The sequence below is a fragment of the Pollachius pollachius genome (genome assembly GCF_949987615.1).
Source record: "Pollachius pollachius genome assembly, chromosome: 2".
Classification (NCBI taxonomy): Eukaryota; Metazoa; Chordata; class Actinopteri; order Gadiformes; family Gadidae; genus Pollachius; species Pollachius pollachius.
The window spans coordinates 37,226,875-37,241,362 of NC_136935.1; positions in this window are offsets into that span (position 1 = coordinate 37,226,875).

A 14,488-nucleotide genomic window follows, 5' to 3' on the forward strand; every position below is an offset into this window, starting at 1 on the left:
TGTTTCCAGTCTTTTTTGGGATCGTAGACACCCAATCGGAATGCAACCCTGGCGTCCGGACATGAAGTTTGAATTGCTGTAATCCCCCCAACACCTCAACGCCCTTCACCTTAAAACGATACAGCATCCCAATGCTCAAAATTTTCCATCCTAACAGAAAGTACATCAAATACAAACTAAGCATATATTCTCTCTCTGTGGTAAGTTAATGCATCCTCAAATGCACAGTACATCTGCCTTTTTCTCTTTTGGAAGATTCCCCAACCCCTATCCCAAATCTGTGGCTCGGCTTTCAAATCAGCACCTCACTTTCGGGGTGAATTCAATCAGGAAATGAAGCCAGTAACTCTACTGCGAATGGTCAACGATCCCAGTTATGAGGAGCACTGAATTGCTCTCTATTTCAAACCCCACTGGGGAATGTACTGAAATGACACACCTGTGAAGCACAAAAAAAAACATTTGTGGGAGGAAACCTTAACCAGAAAGACAAGAAAGTGAAGAGTTGAAGTGAGGCCCAGAAGAGGTGTTTACCGCCTGCTCGGCGGGCATCTGGCGGTGGCTCAGCATGGGAGCTAGCTGTGATCCTAACAGGTATCCCACGGTGTTTGTTTTCATTTCTGGTTCAATCTCCGCTCAATCCGACACTCGCTGCTGGCAGAAGCGGCAGTTAGTGTTTTTATTGGTTTAATAACGCCAGTAACATCTCTGTCTCTCCAAGCCGGTGTTTCGCCAAGATACCGGCCTGTTTGTCCGTTTGTATTTTAAGCGTTTGCTTCTCTGCTTGTCTCATGGATGATAGTCAGAGAGGGCAGCCATAGAAACCTATTTTCATTAATACCCGGGGTTTTATCTACATACGCCAAATTCACAATTTCAACAAAGAGCAAAAGCCTAACTTCAATCGCCACGTTTTATGACTCAGATAATAAAAAGTGTGCGAACATGTAATGATACCATGTGGATGCCATGTCATCAGCTTCACAGTAAAACATAATGACCTAAGAAAACTATTCTGTTTGTTTCTTATGTTACTTGAGAACAACCCTACTGAACTGCACCGCACTGGCCTCTGAAGAAGCAAACAACAGGAGGAACACAGGTCTTGGGGCCTTGGTGGATCTGAAGGGGCCCAAAGGGACTACAACAGGGTATTTATACAGTGCTTCTCTAATCCCTACCACTCCTGGAAGTGCTTTACAATGATTGCTTCGCATTCATCCAGTCATACATCCACACTCAATCACACTTCTGTAAACCCTGCCTGTTCTATGGTGATCAGGGTTTTTGTGTGCCTGTGTGGAAGTTGACTCACCCAGAAAAACCTAATTAAAACCCATCCCTTTGATTCACTTCATCCTCTCGTTCTCTCCCTCCCTCTCTCTCTCTCTCTCTCTCTCTCTCTCTCTCTCTCTCTCTCTCTCTCTCTCTCTCTCTCTCTTTCCTGCCTCTTCACCCTCCTCTATCTCTTCATCTCTCATTTCCTATTTAATCTCTTCTCCTTTCCATAAATATTCTCCCCCTTGTCGCTCTCTGTCCCGCATGCTCTCTCTCTCTCTCCCCTCCATCTCTCATTTTCTTTTCATCTCTTTTCCATAAACTCCTTATTTCATCCTACGTTCTCTCTCCCTCTCCCTTTCTCTCCCTCTCTCCCCTTCCTATACCTCCTGGCTTCACCATCAATAATTCACCACCTTCTGGAGCAATGGAGGCCTGATGGACTGATTAAACATCTGACAGAGAGAGAGCAAGAGGGAGAGAGGCTAGAGAGATTGGGAGAAGGGGGAGGTAGAGAGGGAGAGAGATGTTACAAGAGGGGGTAGGAGAGTAGAACAGATGTAGACAAAAGACGACAAGAAGCGGACAAGAATTGTAATGATTGGTATGGGAGTCTGTGGACGGTGTTTCCAACACTGCCAATGCTGTGCACACTTTTGCATCAGGCGCCCAGATATGCACTTCCTGGCAGCTGGCAAGGATTGCCTGTTCATCTCATGTTTTAGGTCAGCGTCCCCCAGGTGAATATATGTGATGTGGTTCAGATTCTCAAGCAGATTGAGTGGAATGCTTCAAATTCCACTGTTTTGCTGTACGTTTTGAAGGCGTAGATTGTGTGTAAGTGGGCGTGTGCCTGCATGCGTGCGTTTGTGTGGGCCCGTGTGCATGCGCGTGTTGGTGAGGGTGTGCGTGCAAGTGCACACCAGGTGGATACAATGTAGCGTGATAGTGTTAATATTAGGATTGTGATCCACAGTTCACACACCATAACTCAACATGCCCCGCATTTAAAGGGGCACTATGCTGATGATGTGCCTTCCTAACGAGACGATAAATTAATAATAACATCCCCTCTCCTTAAATCTGTCAGCACAACTCTGTGCCCTTCCTTCACAGATAGAGGACAAAGCCAGGGTCAGGGACTCTGGCTTTAAATCTACCGTTGCCATAGAAACTCATCAAGTCAGCCTGATACTTGCCATGCTAGGAACAGGCAAGGAAAATGCTGGCAACAGGCTAGAAACAGGGCAGCAACCGGTTAGCAACAGGATATGAACAGGCTACTAACATAACTGGCTGGTAACAGGATGCTAAGAAGCTTATACAGGCTAGTAACTGGCTAGTAACAGGATAGCAAAAGGATAGTAACAGGCTGTTTAAAGGATAGTAACTGGCTGGCTACAGGATAGTAACAGACTAGTTACTGCCAGACCATCCAAAGCTCAACCACAAAATTAAGCACCAAACCGTATTTACTAAACTAAACTATCCCAGGAGAAGGAAATGCCTAGTGGTTGAGGTGTCTGACTGCAAGCAAATGAAAGGTTCTGGGTTCAAACCCCAGAGTCTACCTTCAGACCTCCTTGAGCACCTGCGCGATGATGATGTCAATCCAAACACAACACCTCCACCGTACGTCGCTCTGGATAAAAGTCTGTGCAAAACTAATTTATGAATACTGTCAGTACCGCATCTACTGCGGCATCACACCGCCGAGTGTTGCTAGAGGAGCTACATTTAGCTGCGGGCTACAGCATCTCATATGCTCCAAACAAAATAAATGTTGCTAGCCTTTTGGTGGCTCTGTGACAGATATATAGCTTGTAATGGTTGTGTAACTTACTCTGGCATGGTTCGGCAGGTGGAAGTGCCACTAATGAGGTATTTAACACCTCCAGGATGGAATATTTATCTCCAGCGCCCAGCTATCTGCACTACATGATAAAGAGTAATGGTTCCTCTTACCTCGTCCTGTTCCGGCAATGTGACGGTTAATAATTCAGCATACACACCTACATAATATTTGAAACACACACACGCACAAACACACACACACACACACACACACACACACACACACACACACACACAAACACACACAAACACACACACACAAGCATATCTCAAACACACACACATACATAGCGCCATTTGAAAAAATCACAAGCTGAAATACACACACAAACTCATGCTCACTCTCTTAAATGCATAAACACATACAGACACACTCCCACACTTACTCACACATACACAACACACAGCTACTAACCGTTTCTCCTGGTAATCCATTTCCCTTTGCTTTCATGTTGGCTGCAAATCACTTCACACCAGGCACCGCATTGTGCTTCTCACACACACACACACACCACACACACACACACACGCAAACACACACACACACACATACACACACACACACACACACACACACACAAACACACACACAAACACACACAAACACACACACACACTCACACACACACACACACACAAACACACACACACAAACACCCACACATACACTCAAACACACACACACACACACACACACACACACACACACACACACACACACACACACACAGCAGCAGCAACCATAGGCTGCAGAAGTTGTGGACTTAGCACCCTTGAGGTTACCATAGTGGTTCACACACTGCGCTATGACGGTGGACATTAGCGTTTTACAGACCCTGGCAATTCTTTGCAACCATTATGGGAACTGATCCATACTGGACACTGTGTACACAGGTCCTACTGCAACCACCTCAAGGCCATCAGAGGAACTAGGTGCTGGTCGCCTACACATGAGCCTCACAAACACTCCCAATCTCTTTCTTTCTCTCTCTGCCGGCCCTCAGAGACCTGTAGTACTCTCCTCTGTAATACTGTCACCCCGGAGCGCCACTAATTATGACCATCAGCACCGGGTAGACCCTTTCACATGTGATGCACAAGGCGCGCCACCCAACTGTTTATCTGCACATTTACACAATCCATGTGCAGAGGTTGATGTCAAAGTTGTGTGTGTATCTAGTGAAAACCAAGAGCTTATCAGCTATCCATATGATAAATGGAGGTGTGTGTGTGAATGTGTGTGTGAGTGTGTGTGAGAATGTGCATGTGCGTGTGTGTATTTAAGAATTTGTGTGTGTGTGCATGTGATTTGTGTGTGTGTATTTGCGTGTGTATAGTTACGGCGAAACCAAGAGTTGAAGATAGCTGATGCTTCAGCTGTCAGCATCTATGGGTGCAGGTGTGTGTGTGCCTGTGTGTGTTCATTTGTGTGTGTGTGTGTGTGTGTGTGTGTGTGTGTGTGTGTGTGTGTGTGTCTGAGAATGTACAAGTGTGCACACGTGTGTGTGTGTGTTTGTCGAGAAAGTCTGTGTGTGTTTGTCTAGAGAGCTGATGATAGCTGGTGCTTCAGCTGTCAATATTTATAGGTGTGGTGGGTGCGTGCATGCGTTGGAGCGTGTATGTGCCTGAGAGAGAGGGATGTGTTCTACCTTGACACGTGTTCAGGTAACATGTTTATTCTGAGTGTGTCCCCTGCAGGGCCTTCTCAGTATCGACCGCCTCTCAGTCCTCGTCAGCGATGAGCAGAGTGGGTTGCTGGTCGTCATGAGAGGACCCCCACGCGAGGGGGTATTGATCCACGGCCTTGGAGGGGGTTAAGAAGGGGTGATCAGGGAGGAGGGCTGATTAAAAAAAGAGGGTGATTAACAGTAATTAATACAAATAGTCATAATATTGTGGCTGATAATGCTATTTATATAAACAGTATACAAGTGTGAAAAGTCCTATGGAAATAGTCATAGACCTACTAAATAGGAAATAGGAAATAACAAAAAAATTGCTAAATTTAATCAAAAAAAAAAAAAACTTATTATAGAGAGCAAAATAATTAAGCTTATAAAAATGTCATGTGCGTATGTGGACTGGTGAACTGGTTATTTTATATATGGTCATTATTTTCATGGTTTCACTGGAATATATGTTCTGTGTGTCCTTTCATAAAACATGTAAGCCTTTCTAATGAGGTTTCTTTCCCTGACTGCCGACATTACCCATAGAACACCACTGTTCCCTATTGGAAGGTGAATTTATTTGACGTTATTAAGCATGTGGTGTTTGTTATACCCTTGCTCAGGGATTGGGTACTGCGGAGTAAAGGGTCAAAACCAAGAACCTTTTGGCAACGACTCAAATGCGCTGACCGCTGGCCTATCTTGCCCGCATGATTATTGGATAAGGGTTGTTTGTGTAGTTCTTGATGTTGGCTGGCCAGACCAACCGTATTCTGTATGGTTTTCAATGTAAAGTCACACTCAACTCTCAACAACTGAAATAATTTCACTCTATTTCTCTCCCAAAGTTTCCCTTGTTACCTCTTTTCTGACGTCCTTGTTGTATTTTAACACCAACAGCCGAGAAATTTACTCATGACTCAGACACAGACAAGAGATCAAAAGAAGATATCATCTCACTCTATCAGCCGCCTCTAGATCTTGTTTCCGAAAGCTCCAACACGCCACCTGGCAGCTGAAAGGCAGCCTGGGCTCAGAACAAACAACCTACGAAGAAGTCTATCAAACATGAAACCCTAACCCTAATCCTAACCCTACCCTACCCAAACCCCAAATCTAACCCTAACCTCCTTTTCTAATCGATTTGCCACACATACAGTAGGTTATTTCCCTCTTTAGATGTCGCTGAATGTGTCCGGCCGTCCTGATTCCACCTGCTACCTGAGGGTCTGGACCACACCCAGGTTTTCTACACCCCTCGTCTAGTGACACCACGCTGCCTCATTAACGGGCTGCGGGCCGCCCGGCCCATTTGGAAAGACATTCATATTTCAGACTTTCATCCCTAGATTATTCACATGGACAGAGACAGTAAGTAGTTGGATCAAATTGTACGCGTCAGTCTCTCTGCTTGGTGAAAGCTCATCTACTTTTGAAAATATTTTCTAGCCCCAACCCCTAATTTAGACCTGAAGTTAAAACCATCTTTTATATTCAAACCTTTTCTCAACCTCAACTGGCTTGTTTAAAAATCGAAGCATTTTGAAAGCATTTTATAAACACCTAATCTGAGCGGCATGAACACATTTCCTTTGTTTTCTTCTTTGTTTCTTTGTAATGGTGTGCGTAGCCTTATTGTGTATGTATCTGGGTCCTGGTTTATGAACATGCGAAAGAAAAGTCTTGTTATCTGACCAGCCCTCTGTCACAATGATGATAATCTGAGGGCAACAGCACTCCTCCACTGGGCTTCTGAGGACGGCCCCTCCACTGGACCCCACTGCGCTTGACTGCATGCTGATGTGAGTGTGTGTGTGTGTGTGTGTGTGTGTGTGTGTGTTGTGTGTGTGTGTGTGTGTGTGTGTGTGTGTGTGTGTGTGTGTGTGTGTGTGTGTGTGTGTGTGTGTGTGTGTGTGTGTGTGTGTATGTGTGTTTGTGTGTGTGTGTGTGTGTGTGTGTGTGTGTGTGTGTTTGTGTGTGTGTTTGTGTGTGTGTGTGTGCGTGTGTGTGTGTAGCAGGGGGGTGTTTATGTGTGTGTGTGTGTGTGTGTGTGTGTGTGTGTGTGTTTCTGTGTGTGTGTGCATGAACGTGTGTGTGATGGTGTGTTGGTGTGTGTGTGTGTGTCTGTGTGTGCAGATGCGGTCTGTGTGCATATGGGGATGATAAGTGCTGAATCAGGAGAAGCAGAGCCAGCAGAGGATGCTGGGCCTGGTCTAATGAAGCCCAATAAACACACACACACACACACACACACACACACACACACACACACACACACACACACAGACAAACACACACTCACACACACACACACACACACACACACACACACACACACACTATACCATAACCCCTTTCACACATTGTCCCATGGCCCTCAGACATACTTACAGTCCCATTACCCCCCCCCTCCAACACACACACAAACACCTTCCCATAACCCTTCCACACACACACACACACACACACACACACACACACACACACACACACACACACACACAAACTGTGCCAACCCCCCCCCCCCACACACACACACACACAGATACACTGTCCCATAAACCCACACACACACTGTCCCATAACACATGCACAGTCACATAAAACCACACACACACTCTCCAATCTCTCAATAACTCTCTCTCCCTCACTGTTCCATTGCTTTCAATGTCCCATAGCCGACTATAGCTCACTCTCTTTCATCTCTCTTTCTATATAGCTCTGTTTCACAGCCAACTATATCTCTCTCTTTACCTCTCTCTCTCTGCCTGTTCCATAGCAAACTATATCTATATCCCACTCTCTTTCTCTCCCTCTGTATCCAACCAATTTTTTCTATATCTTTCTTTCCTTCTCCATCCCTCTCTCTCTAGCTCTGGCTGGCTCTCTTGTATCTCGTCTCCGACTATCTCTCTTTTTCTCCTCTCTCTCTCTCTCTCTCTCTCTCTCTCTCTCTCTCTCTCTCTCTTCTTATGTAATGGTCTTGACTGCAAGGCAAAATATTTGTTTGAAATCCTCATCAACACCCAAACATACATTTGATGTTCAGGGAAAAACCTATGGATGGAGAGAGCGATCACATATTCAAAAGCTTGAAGATAATACTATTGAATGGCGATGTGCCAAACTACCATCTTCTCATGAAACCACACTAGTGGTAAATATGAATGGCTCGTAACCGGACCGCCTTCTCTGCTCATTCCTACACAACAGCGACTCCTGGTGGAACAAAGACATCCGGGCGAAGATCATCTTGAAAAGCGAGTTTGGGTTGCGGTTCACCCATAGCCTTCTAATGAATGTATGTACGCATATTGTAAGACGCTTCTATGGGCAAATGTAGCAAGTCATTTTTTACTGAGTGACAGATGGTTGTGTTTTCTCTGTGTGTCAGCCAGGGACTCAATGTATTCACTGTCCATTTAAACCAAAGCCCCAATTTCGTTTTGCTTTAGCGCTCTACGACATCTTTGTCAATCTCTAGCATAATGTAATAATAAGCATGAAGGCATGAAGGCATCCAAGCTGGAAGCAAGAGTTGTTTATAGCATACAACTAATGTCAAAAAAATTGTTGTTGTTTTTAACATTGCTTAGGCTATAAATATCTTCCTGTGGGAGTAAAGCACAGCAGATAATATATGGTCCACCTTGGCCTCTGACTCACTGCAGCGACTCAATGCAGTGCTTTTAGATTATATGTTAAAATGACAAAATGCCAGCAATTTAGTCTGTATGGAAACCGTTCGTTTCCACGGTGTATCTCAATTTAAATGAATCGTATGCCGTTGACAGCTCCTGGACTCAAGCTCCGTCTCTTTTAATTAGGATGAAGTGTTCACATCCGTTCAGACTCACCGGAGAGAAAAGAGAGAAAAAAACACGCATTTCGGAAGGCAGTCAGTTAACCACAGAGACGTAGGAATCGGTGCTCTTGGTCGCTCATCCATATCCTCGACAACTCTCAAGAAAGTTTTTCTCGACCAAAGTTACCCCGGGAGTTTCTTAGCGACTGGCTATAGCTCCCAGCCTCGCCTTCATCTCCCCCACCATGTGTCCCAGGGGTCGGCTTCAGCTCTTGCTCCCTTTGCGTCCCCCCACACATCCCCGGCTAATTATCGCCTTCCCAGTTTCATTCCCCTGAAACCCTTAAACTGGTCTATATTTGTACTTAATAATGAGTGGTTCAGCATATGGTATGACTACTATTTTTCTTTCTTTCGTTTTGAGCGTTTAGCCCGAATGATTCATTTGTTCTGTGATGTGCCTTTCTATCATGTACGGGCTACTTTTAATGAGCACTGTGATTTAGATCTGATTGACACTGTTTTTGTTACACTTTGTTGCCTCATCCTTGTCGAGAAAACTACTCGGGTCGACTATTTTATAACCACCATTCATGTCTCGCTTATTTTAATTATCCTGTCTTTGTTTTTACACCCTCTTGCATAAGGCACAAAGTGTTCGCTCAAAGTACAAATGTTCATTGATGTCAAATTAACAATTTAAACTCTTTCTCTCCCTCCCTTTCTCTCTCTCTACCACTCTCGCTCTCAAGGTGTGTGTGTAGGTGTAAGAATGGCTAGTAAGAATCTGAACACTTTAGACCCGGTAGGTCAGCTGGAGCAAGTCCGGTCCATATTTCACACATATAGGTCTGGTAGACAGACAATCAGACAGAGAAGAAGACTAGTAATGGGAAAGAGAAGTGATGGGAGAATAAAGTGATGTGATGAGAGAGTGACTACATGAGAGGGTGATGTGATGAGAGAGTGATGTGATGAGAGTGATGTTCTGGGATGAGAGGGTGATGATTGAGCAATCTGATGAGAAAATGACTTGATGAGAGGGTGATGTGATGAGAGAGTGATGTGACGGGGTGAGAGGGATGTGATGAGAGTGACTTGATGAGAGAGTGATGTTATGTGATGAGAGAGTGATGTTATTGGATGAGAGAGTGATGTTATTGGATGAGAGAGTGCGGCGGCTTGCCTCTCCGTCATTACGAGGGGGGCCCAGCTGGTGATCCCCAGCCACATCAGGAGAGCTGAAACCCATCTTCCGTCTCAGACGGAAAACTCTTCTGCTCAGACTACATCTTGGCCTATGAAATTATCCTAAAATAAAATAAATAAAATTAAAACAAATGTAAAATAAATAAGATACTTTCTTGTGTTTCCATACAGAGTGATGTAATAAGAGTGATGTGATGGTCCAAGAGAGTGATGTAATCAGAGAGATGTGAAGGTACAACAGAGTGATGTAATGAGAGTGGTGTTAGGGTACAACAGAGTGATGTAATCAGAGTGATGTGAAGGTACAACAGAGTGATGTAATGAGAGTGGTGTTAGGGTACAACAGAGTGATGTAATCAGAGTGATGTGATGGTACAACAGAGTGATGTAATCAGAGTGATGTGATGGTACAACAGAGTGATGTAATGGGAATGATGTGATGGGCCAAGAGAGTGATGTAATGAGTGATGTGATGGTACAACAGAGTGATGTAATGAGTGATGTGATGGTACAACAGAGTTATGTAATGAGTGATGTGATGGTACAACATAGGGATGTAATGAGAGTGATCTGATGGCACAACAGAGTGATGTAATGAGAGTGATGTGATGGTACAACAGAGTGATGTTGTGAGAGTGATGGTACAACAGAGTGACGTAATGAGATCGATGTAATGAACAAGATGTGATGGTATAAGTGTGCGGCATAATGAGGGTAATGTGATAGTACAAGAAAGTGATGTTCCATTTTGCAGGAACACCCATACTAATTAACAGCACTCATTAATAACAGTGTTTTTGTTTGTTAGTGTGTGTGTGTGTGTGTGTGTGTGTGTGTGTGTGCGTGCGTGCGTGCGTGCGTGCGTGCGTGCGTGCGTGCGTGCGTGCGTGCGTGCGTGCGTGCGTGCGTGTGTGTGTGTGTGTTGATGAGAGACATACAAATGTTTCTGGTTCTTGTATTTGGTTTTAGAGTAAAGTTCTAGGTTAGGGTTTGAATTAATACAAAGGTATAATGTTTGATTCTTAATGTCTTCGCAAGTCTAATTCCATTCTACCTATGAAGTGCAGTTCAAATGAGTCCACTCAAATTTGAAGTGCACTTAAGTAAAAGTAACACGATAGGGCACCTTAATAAGTAGAATCGAGTTTGACTTCTGAAGACTCCTTTGTACCTTCCTGCCGGCAGTCAAATGCCTTATAGCGACTTGGCTATCAAGTCTGTTCCAGCCTCTTTTTAGTATGCTACTTCATCTATTATTTATAGATCACTTTATGAGAAAAATGCTTTTACGAGTACTATGAAAAAAAACATGGGACCCGAGTGTTTACGTGGCTTCAGAGTGACTTATATTCAAAACAATGACAAAGTACAGATACTTTTTAAAATGCAATATGTTTCAGGAGACAAAAACTTTCCAATATTGCCAGCCATTCATATCATTATTAAGTGCTAAAGCCAATCGAAGTTCTTCTGTTAGCATAAACCACTTTTCACAGCAGTCACCAAGTCAAAGATCTGTCAAACTGTGAGTAGTGTTAGCAGTGTGCGACTATACAGTCCCCAGCCCGATGTGTGTTTCATTAAGTTATAACAGGCAGAGGGGGCAGCCGGTAATGACTTGGGTGTCGAGTCCTAAAATGACAAACTTCTACTCAGCACTATCGCATGTCAATCACAGGCTACCATACAGTGGCAGGCTCGTCCAGGCAAATCACAAACACATGATTCTGACAGTTAGACAGAGACAGAGGGAGAGGGAGAGGGGGGGAGAGGGATAGAGCGAGAGATAGAGCAGCAGATCTTGTGGAACTGATACTGTGGAACAAAAGTATGGAGATACAAATATAATAAAGTAGTCATCTTTTAATAAAAGTTTTTATTTTTCATCACAAAAGAGCAAACTCGTCACTTTGCTGCATTGAAGGGAAGCAAAGTATCTATCTAGTGATAGAAAACTAGCACGATGGTGCAAACAAATCATCTTACAAACAATCATAAGAGACAGGGAAAATAATGGGACCTCATTTCACCAGGGGCAACATGAATACAAGAGACATATTGGATTGTGGCGCAGTTTTGATTCTTAAAAGATAAACTGCTGTCAACGTGGGTTATCGGTCAAATGTGGCTTACACTTACTCATAATCAGACAGCTAAATAAATATGTCTAAAAACAGACAAGCAAAGGTGTCAACAAGACAAGCAGTGAGCATGATCCAATTTCAATTCTGTGATGTAAGTGTCTTCTAAGAAGCGTTAGGTGGCTATTAGCATGGTGGCTGTTTCCACACGCCACCTACCGCACCCTGCCCGTATCGGCCCGCCAGCTGGACAGCTGTTCTGCACATCTGCCCTGCCGGACTCATCGTGCTGCATCAACATCCAGGGTCCTTCCACCCCTGCTGCGCTATATCTCCACTACCATCAGCCATACAGGATGTAGGCCTGGGATATGGTGACTTATGGATGATACATGTACAGCATATGAGCCTGGTTGAATATAGATCAATTAATGAATTTCACAGTATCTCAGGATGCTGTTAATGCAGTGATATATCGCCTTATACAGTTGTATGATGTCTTCCAACACAATCTTACGACAAACCTTTTTAGTTGAGCTTTCTTCAGAGGAAGTAGCGTGTCATCTCTGGTTTGAATCTCCCCCCCACTCCCTCCCTCTGTGACTGAATTTTTAACTACATTTCTTGTTGATTTGTTGGATTTAGTTGTTTCCATTGATAAGCACATTTAAATGCTTATTTGCATGAAAAGTGCCATATCAATAAAATTGTATTGACTCATTGGGTTGATGGGCCTTACTATAAGATAAATACAGAAAAAATAGTTATTGAAACCTGAGGTACTCTGAGGTTGAACCAGGGGAGTGTACTTGGGTTTGGAGTCTTGGTTAGCAATAAGGGTGGAAGGATTACTTTTTCATATGAGGATACGACGGTGTTTGCTCCACAAACCCTTAAATTAACATTTCAGGTGAAAAAAAACCCTGCGTTAATCTCATGCTTTTACTGCCGCCTGCCAGCAGCTCTTGTTTTTCCCCCTTCCTACAATTAAAGTGGAATATTCCATCATTGTGTTCTATCTATGCGCTGTGTTTCACCGAGAATACACTGGGTCTCGGTAGCTATTCAAGACCGTGTGAGTCTTGAATTCTGATCAGTGTTTTGACCAGTCTTTTTAATGAGCAATCATTGAGTGAAATATGCGTAGGCATACTTGCGCATGAGGAGCAGAACATGAACGATGAGAAGGTCAAGACGGCGTCCCACGCACACTTCCTGTTAATGTTTACTGACTGTCTGGGGACAGGTTTATCGTCATATGCACATTAATGGAATAGTCACTAATGGCAACCACAGGCTTCCACAATGGTGCAATCACATAAAAACAGTACGTAAAACCTTTTAAAATATTAAAAAACATCATTATTTACAAGCACTGCGAGGTATAACGTCTGTCCACAGACAAAGCTGGTCTCGGTTAAAGACTTATATTGGAGAGGACAGTTGGTTTCATTCTCCAGAGGGCAAGCCGGTACACTCTGGGTGAATGGATACGGTCTTGTAACCTATGGTACCTCTCATTATACCGTTTTTGTATCCAAAATGGTTATACTGTAATAGTTATCACATCAATGCATCCTTACTGGGGGTCTGAAGTTAAGGGAGGATTGAAAATGAAAATCATATTTTCTTCCGATGATGTTCGCCTTAGTGAAAAGCGATTTGCATTCTCATTCAGGAGAAGGGGGCTGTAACAAGCTAAACATGCTAATATAAAAAGCATATTTATAAAGGCCAAATTTCACCTGCTGCCAAGAACGCATGCTGCGTTGTGTATGGCGATGGACTGAGGCAAGAACTGTGCAATAGCTTTGACGCTTATAACAGCAAAATATTACAGGAATTGACCGGTTTTAAAAGAATAAAGAATACAAAAGAAGAAGATGTTTTGAAACATTTGGAAGAACCTATTTGACGCGGTGACTAAGCGTTGCTTAACGCATGTCTGGAAACAGATGTTTGCACCGGTGACAGAGGCCTCACATCTGTCGTCTGCAGAGAGAGGCAGGCAAAATAAATATGCTGTGGAGCTCTGCAATTGATCATCATCTGTCAGATTCGGACATGACATTGACCAAACAACAACAGCTCTGCTCCTTTGAGTACTCCGTCTTCCGTCTCGTATCTCCCATCTCTTGTAGGTAGTTAAATAGGATTGAGCGACCATTTTGTCATTTGTGTGAAATATCACGAGGACCTCGATGGATGCCGTCTCTGACCTCGACTTTAGTTCATCTACGGGATGATTGAGAGGCAGGGTGTTTCCCTTTGTGAAAAATGAAGAAATACGATTCAGGTCACTTGAGGGGCACAAATAGTGAAGGAAAAACAAAAGGGGCATGCTAGAAAAGGGGTACAAAATAGATTGTTGGCAGGAGAAAGATGGAAATAGATGCAAAAATGCAAAAATGTGGCTTCCTCATGACTGCCTCAAACCCCAGACGCTGCATCAAAGAACGCTTACGGGGGTTCCGTTCACCATGTGTGAACGCCATGGCTTTGAAAAGGGAGGTAGCACCGACGGAGACTTTGACTGGAGCAAAGCCAGAGGAGTTAGAGCAGAATATAATATAACAAAAAGCTCTGGTATT